The sequence below is a fragment of the Trichomycterus rosablanca genome, chromosome 1 (assembly GCF_030014385.1).
Source record: "Trichomycterus rosablanca isolate fTriRos1 chromosome 1, fTriRos1.hap1, whole genome shotgun sequence".
Lineage (NCBI taxonomy): Eukaryota > Metazoa > Chordata > Actinopteri > Siluriformes > Trichomycteridae > Trichomycterus > Trichomycterus rosablanca.
In genome coordinates this window covers 57,964,741-57,973,115 of record NC_085988.1, presented here as the reverse complement: position 1 = coordinate 57,973,115, position 8,375 = coordinate 57,964,741, and the positions used below count along the sequence as shown (strand labels likewise).

General features: G+C 40.2%; 1 long non-coding RNA gene across 1 annotated transcript in view; it reads left to right on the top strand.

Annotated features, from left to right (window-relative positions):
• The first annotated feature begins 259 nt into the window (after window positions 1-259).
• Window positions 260-8,375, top strand: part of LOC134323055 (uncharacterized) — a 38,623-nt gene continuing 30,507 nt past the window's right edge. Inside the window, exon 1 of the long non-coding RNA XR_010014006.1 lies at window positions 260-281. This is a non-coding gene — a long non-coding RNA (uncharacterized LOC134323055). The remainder of the gene's footprint in view (window positions 282-8,375) is intronic.

The following is an 8,375-nucleotide window of genomic DNA, read 5'->3' as shown; positions in this document are numbered from 1 at the left end:
TAAGTTAACCCAGCTAGCACAATCATCTGGCCCAGTTCCCACTTTTCTATCGGCACAGTCGGCCGAGTGTCAGAATCGGCCAGAATCAATGTAGCCAGATCCGGCCCAGTTGTTACCACAGCTGGGTTTGGCTGGTGCTCGTAGAAACGCGTGCGCGCCGACGCTGGTTGTCCGGCTGTGGCCCAGCGTCCAGTCTCTGATTCAGCGGCGGCAGAACAGCGTCACCATAGCAACAGTGCGACGCGAGCCGTTGAAGAAGAGGAATCGTTCGTTCGTGTGAGGTAAATAAACATTTAATCTTAACAACTTTTTACTTAGTAAAATGTAAGCAGAAAGTATATTAATGAGTTTTGGATTAAGATAGAGAACAATTTGGAAATGGAAACTGTTTATGGTAATGTTATCTAGTGAGTTTCAGGTTAACTGGTAGTCTGAACTGAAACACTTCAGGTAACGTTAGCTAAAAGGCTAACAGTTTCTAGCATTAGACAACAGCTGCTAAATAATTAAAGTTCATTGAATACTGTGGATAACGTAAACTTAAAAGCTACAATAAGCAACAAGAACAACAACAACAATAATAGTAATACAATAATAAGCAACAGACGACCTACCATCTCTGACTACATCCACAAGGTGGACCAACAAAGCAGGTGTGTATAATTTAAGAGTGGATAGTGAGTGGACACGGTATTTGAAAACTCCAGCAGCGATGCTGTGTCTGATCCAGTCATATAAGCACAACACACAGTAACACACCACCAACCACGTCAGTGTCACTGAAGTGCTGAGAATGATCCACCACCTAAATAACACCTGCTCTGAGGTGGTCATGTGGAGGTCCTGACTATTGAAGAATAAGGTAAAAGTGGGCTAATAAAGTATGCAGAGTAACTGATGGACGACAGTGGAACTGTAGAGCTACAAAGTGCACCTATAGATAGATAACTTTATTAATCCCATAGGGAAATTCAGTAAATGGTTAGTAAACTACGTATATGGTTAGTGGAGCTGATAGAAAAAGAGTATACATACAAAGAGGTGGTTTTAATGTTATGGCTGATCGTATATAATTTTATAACCCAAAGATTGTCCCTTGTATTTTTTGTATATATATAGTTTACTTTTATAATTATTATTCTTATATGCAATTATATGTTATTTCCTATGTATAGTATTCATATAGCTGTCATTTTGGTTCACTTTTGTAATTGGTCTTATTTATAATATTCTGATTATTATTATTATACTACTTGCTGCAATTATCTTAATAAAATACTTTCTACTGCACAATCTGTAGTTAATCTGTAGCATCTGTAGTTAATCTGTAGCATAAATCTACTATTTTATCTATGAGGATGTGAAAGGAGAAGAAAACGGTAAATAAATGGTATCGTAGTGTTTCGGGGGCTATTCCGGCCCAGTTATGGGAGAGTCGGCGGAGATCTGGCATCCGGATTTGGGCCAGTGTATTTGGCCCGATTCTGGGCAGTCATTCAAAAAGAGTCAGAGCCGACACGGGCTGCCGGTGTTACCGGAGTGTTATTGCAAGGTTGTCTAAAGTTTTCAATAATTTAAAGGTTAGTACAAGGTTCCCTTAAGGTTTCAATAATTTTAAGGTTACGGGAACGTTAGGGGAACGTTCCCACAACTATAATGCACAACCAAACGGGAACGTTCTATTTCCGTAAAGAAAACTTTCCTGGGGAACCAAAGGGCAACCAAAACGATCCGTTCCCAGAAAGTTCTGGGAACCAAAAATTGTTAGCTGGGCAGTAACATGAAAGATTAGATCTGCCTGTATTACAGAACTGAGTTCTATACGGTAAAAAAAAAAATATTAATGTAAATGTTAATGTTGTGGCGACATATACATAAAATAATGTATAAAGTCCAAACATGTGGGGGTGGGGGTTAACGAGGGGTTTACTTTAACGGGGTTTTACTTTTAATGTCACACAAGCTCAGCCGGAAAACAAGTCATTCCGACATCTTCCCTACACACTCGCTCCCTGCGCCCTATAGTACACTTAACATTCTTAAAGGGCCAGACAATATATTTGTAATTCACATTACACGACAGGAGATGCCTTAGAAAACAACTTTTTTTTCTTAGAATAGCTTTTAGGTAGCTTTTTTTAGTAGGTAGGTAGGTAGGTAGATAGATAGTTTATTGATCCCAAAGGAATTGAAAGCCCCAGAAGCATTTTTCAACAAATAATTAACAGTACAGTACAAAACAAAAGCAAATAGAAAAACTAGAACTGAGTATTTTCTTGTATTTTACATAAAATGGATAACTGGTAACTGTAATGACTATGCATGAGTTATAGTTTCAGTATAAAGTTAGATTGAATAGTAATTAAATTATTAAATAGGAGAGTGACATGTGACAATAGTACACAATGAGGCCAATATAGCCATATATACACACACACATATACATACATGTACACATATGCAAATACATACGTACATATATATATACACATGCATGTGCATACAAGTACATACCTTAATACTAAAAGCCAAGTGTCACCAAACTAGTTTTTTTTTAGAAAGAAAGATAGATAGATAGATAGATAGATAGATAGATAGATAGATAGATAGATAGATAGATAGATAGATAGATAGATAGATAGATAGATAGATAGATAGATTTTAAAAAGTACCTTTATTTATACAGTGATTAAAAAAACACTAATAAAAACCAGAAAAGACCACTTAGTGTCCAAACACAATCACAATGTTAGCAGCAAATCTCCATCATCAAGAATTGTACATAAGACTTCATTAATTCCCCAAATGCTCATAAACACTGGCAGATTCCCCACAAGCTTATAATAAGCAAACTCTATTTTCAGCCTAGCTGCTACTAAGCCTGAGAACATGGCCACCACGTCCACAGACCCCTTGCCTAACATACGATTCTTCCTGGTTTTCCAAATCGCAAGTTTTGCCGTACCTGATAAATAATTTAGTAGAACAAAAACATTTCTTCTCTGAACATTATATTTCATCCCAAAAATAAAAAGCTGAAGTGAAAAATTTTCACCAAGTAGATGAAACCATTCAGCTAGCAGACTGAAAATAGGTTCAAGCCGATGACACTCCACAAACAAGTGAAACAGGGACTCAGACTCAGAACAGAAAAGACAACCCTCACTAACACCTGGATCGAGATGCACCCGATGTCTGTTTGTAGCTATTATTCCATGTACAATCCTCCACTGGAGGTCAGCTGTCCGTTTTTCAATTGGACGCTTGTACAGAACCCGCCAGCAGCCTTTAGGAGAGGAGCCAGCACCAAAAAACCCAGACCACCTTGTAGCACTAACACCAAGCAGAAAGCGTGACTGAAACACCTTCACACACACCAGATACAGGGCCTTCTTCTCAGTTGAGGAAAAAGTATTCAGTTCTGGAGTAGTGAAGGACAAGAGCCAGCGTTCATCCTCCTCCCACTCCACAGCAGGGCTAACACACACCTCAGGAAAGTCATACCGGCACCCTTCCTTCCACTGGGCAACGGCTGACTGATCGTCCAGGATACTCAGGTAGTCAGCTGGCAACGCCCGCCGTACCTCTGTCCTCAGGTGTTCCAGTAAACGTTTAGATCTGAACCCAGTCCGGTCACTCATCTCTGACACGCTGACAGTCATGAGGTCACCCAGCTTCACACAACCTGCAGCCATCAGACGAGAGCGCAGAGCTTCTGAGGAAGAAGTGACTGAAACTAAAAAAGGGTTAAAGAACAGCGACTCCTCCAGCAGCCACATTCCAGCGGTTGTATCAGCAGACCTGGACACTGAGAAAACCTTCCAGGCCTCCAGCACAGACTTATAAAAGGGTGTGAGACCCGACAATTCCTCCTCTGGTGTAGTCATAAGGAAGAGATGTTTGTCGAAACCCATTCCCCCCGCCAGCTGTAAAAGGACACGGGCGAAGTAAGTCCATGTAGGTGTTCCACCGAACAACAGTCTCTGAGCAGCTTGAAGACGAAAAGTCATAATCCTGGACTTAATGTCTATAAGTCCTTGACCTCCCTCCTGTACCGGCAAATACAGAACAGCTGACCGAAGCCAATGTTGGCCTGACCAGAAGAAGGACACCAACAATCTCTGTATCTCCAGCACTAGCCCTGCAGGTGGCTGTAAAACAGTGAACCTATGCCACAAGGTGGATGCTACTAAGTTATTGGCCACCAACACCCTTCCCCTGTAGGACAGCTGGGGGAGCAGCCATTTCCACCGAGACAATTTGGTGCACACTCTCTCCACTACACCTTCCCAGTTCTGTTTCTGAAAGTCATCATTCCCCAAAAACACCCCCAAGACCTTCAGCCCCTCTCTACCCCACCTCATGGTCCCTGGCAGATTCGGTAGCCCTTCCACTGGCACCTGTCCTGCCCATAATGCCTCACTTTTAGTCCAGTTAACTTTAGCTGAGGAAGCCTTTTCGTACAGAGTTAGTGACTCAGTTAAAACCTGAACATCTTGTTCATGTTCTATAAAAACTGTAACATCATCAGCATAAGCCGATAACACCACCCCTGGCTCCCCAAGTCTCTGCACAGCCTGAAACCCAGTTAGTCTCTCCCTCAGCTGGACTAGTAGAGGTTCAATAGCTAGGCTATAGAGTTGACTAGACAGAGGACAGCCTTGCCTAATTCCTCTTTTAACTGGAATTGGCCTGCTCAACCCACCACCCACCTTCAACATGCATACCGCTTCAGTATATAACAACCGTATGACATTTAAAAATGCATCCCCAATGCCAAAGGCCTTCAATGCTTTAAAAAGATACTGATGATCTACTCGATCAAAAGCCTTTTCCTGATCGAGAGAAACCACCCCAACACATCTGTTAAAACTTTTACAGCAGTCTACCACATCTCTCACAAGGAATAAATTATCCATAATGGATCTGTGAGGGATGCAATAGGACTGATCTTTATGAACTAAAACAGAGAGGCAAGTTTTAAGCCTATTGGCTAAACATTTGGATAAAATCTTGTAGTCTGTAGTTAAAAGAGCAACAGGTCTCCAATTTTTTAACATACAAAGATCTCCTTTTTTTGGCAACAAAGACAAAACAGCACGACGACATGAACCGGGTAAAACCCCCTCTCTGATACATTCACTAAAAACATCATGCAAGTCTTTGCCAATGCAGCCCCAAAATTGTTTATAAAAGTCAGATGATAATCCATCCATGCCTGGAGACCGCCCTGAGCTGAGCTGCCCAACTGCAGTAGTAAGTTCCTGCAAAGTCAGAGGAGAGTCTAAAGCAGCTCTAGAGCCAGAATCCAGTTGAGGAAGGCCTTGAAGAAGATGATCAGTAGAATCCGAGTCACAATAATCCATAGTGTAAAGATCAGAGTAAAATTCCACTGCATGTTTACGCATTTCTGCAATGTCAGTAGACAAACGTCCATCCGGTAAACGAAGACACAACATTTGATTATGCTGTGCTTTTGAGCGCTCCAGATTAAAGAAAAAAACACTTGGAGCGTCCATGTCAGCAACCGTAGTGAAACGGGACCTCACCATAGCTCCCTTCACCCTCTCATTTAAATGGCTGCTGAGCTCCTTCTTCTTCTGCTGCAGACCTTCTTCTGTACCAAAGCCTGATCACAATTCACAGCCAGTCTGAGCTCCAGAGCTTGTATATCCTTCTCAATTAGCTGAATAGTCATTTTAATCCTGGAACTTGATTGAGCAGTGTGTTGTTGACAAAGCATTCTTATTTGTGTCTTTCCAACTTCCCACCACTGTCTCAGATTTTCAAAACAGTTCTTTCTGATTCTCCACTGTTCCCAGAAACAGGTAAATCTTTTACAAAAAACTTCATCATGAAGTAATTTTGAATTGAAGTGCCAGTAAGAAGAAGTCCTGACACCCTGTGATAAAGTCACTGTAGCAGAAACCAGATGGTGATCAGAAAACCCCACCGGAGAAATGGAAACCTCAGTGACCCTATTATTAAGATGTTTAGACACATAAAATCTATCTAACCGAGCAGCACTGACTCGGTTCTGTAGAGCTTTAACCCACGTGTACTGTCTAACTGCAGGATTTTTAGCTCTCCATACATCTACTAACCTGAACTCCTCTAGGAGCTTTGACAGGCATTCAGAAGACTGTATGTGAGGTTCTGCAGCAATCCGATCCATAGTGAATTCCACTGTACAGTTCCAGTCACCACCAATGACAATAAAACTATCAGTACACTGTCTCAGGGTGGAGCGTAGTGTGTTGAAGAACTCAACACGTTCATGTCCCACATTTGGTGAATAAACATTAAGAAAATAGAACTGCATGGTGTTAATTTCAGCCTTTATTAAAAGAAGACGACCTTTTACAACCTCTTCTGAATGCAGAATCTTAGCTCCTAAAGAAGGACAGAAGAGAACTGCTACCCCACACTGTAAAAAGGACACTGTGAAATGTACAGTAACTTGCTGGCAGCAATTAGCCGGTAAGTTGCTGTAATAAATTTTACAGTACGCATACTGCAAATTTAATTACAGTAACTATAAAATACTGTAATATTTATTACAGTAATAATCACAGTACGGTAGCTCTTATTACAGTAATTTCACATTACTGTAAACTATTACAGCAGTAATGCAGTCTTTTAATTACAGCAAATATCAGACTACTTTAAAGACATTACAGCATTTAACACTAAAATAATATTCGAAAAATAACTATACATTGTAAAAATTAAGACACTGCATTTGTAACAAAAATCATTTATTGAATTTCAACATTTTAAAACATGTTTTTGAAAATACATAGATAATTAAATAAATACATTCATATTTTTGTAAACACTGCTGTTTTGAACAAAACCATAAAAATGTGCAAGTGCTTTGTTTTACATTTGCTGGAATCCACATCTTGGGCTAAAGTTTTCTTTCCTGCACTGTAAAGATAAAACAAGGAATTACTGTTACTGCTGTAGAAATTTATATACAAGACTGGAGACTAGGACAGTTTTGTTAATTCCTAACCTCCCATTAGAGATATTACATTAATAAACACATTCTGCTATTAAAAATGTGCTGTTTAAAATTCTTACCTGTTTTGGTAATGTTATGCACGCTGGCTCTCTAGTGTATCACTTTTGGCTAGACCATTAGCTAGTTGTTTATCAACTGGCCGATTAGTTCTATGTTTAGCGAGCTAGCTCGCTTTCTGTCTTAATAGCGTTTTAAAAAAGTAGGTGACTATTATCAAGTAATTCTAATTTCTGTACCTGTTACTGATGATATAAAGATGTCTTTCTGTCTGAGTGATAAAAAAACTAATATTTTTGTTAGATATAATGCAAACTGTACTATTACCAAAGACGGATTATTGTTTAAACTGACAGAAAAGAACAATCCCGCTTAAACTTACTGTATTGTGATTCACAGCAGAAATATGCTTACTGTAAAATTCGTTCACCACTGAAACTTGACCATGATCCTTTGCAGATCTACAGTAAAATGCTGTGTACAGGTTCTACAGTAAGAATTTTATCATTCTACAGTAGTAATACTGTAAAAACTACAGAAATTTGTTACAGTGCAGCTGTTAAATTGGTACCATGAGAGAGTACCTGCCGTCCCCCCCACCACATAGCCCACTCAGCTTCATTATCCACATCACTATGTGTTTCCTGAAGAAAAATAACACGTAATTGCTTTTGTTGTATGGTATCTAAAAGTTGTGCACGTCTATGACCAGTTCTGCCCCCATTAATGTTAAGAGAAGCTAATCTAAGACTATCCATGAGAAAGCATAAAATAAAAGTAGGCAGAAGAAACAGCAATAGAGATAGAAAGGCCACCACGTGTAGCATGATCATAATCATCATTACTGACTAAAAGAAGTCTTTTTCAACAGTTGACCAGTTTTCCTGACAGCAGCAACATGTTTCTTTAGTCGGAAACGCTTTTTCCTATTCAAACGATCCAGACCAACAGTCTTCTGGAGCGACACAGCAGACTTAACAAATTTCTCCGTATCAGGAAAATACTCCTGAACTTTAACCCTTTTCCCAAAAGTTTCATCCAAGAATCCATTGACCTCTTCCAGAGTATACATGGACTGATCTGCCTGTGCAGTTTCTTGAGAACTAACCTCAAACTCACTGCAAAGGGCCTCCTGTGAGTCACCAAGTTCATCCATGTTATCCTGCATATCAGAACCATCAACATCATCATCAGCAGAGAGGGGCCCCTCCATCCTCAAGTCACCCCCTGTCTGGCCATTACACTTGCTCTTTGGCAGTGTAACACCACTCGTACTGGGCATCTCATTGGGCAGCTCTACCATAACCCCATCCTGCCTCACTTCAACAGGCTCATCGGCCTTCACCTGAGC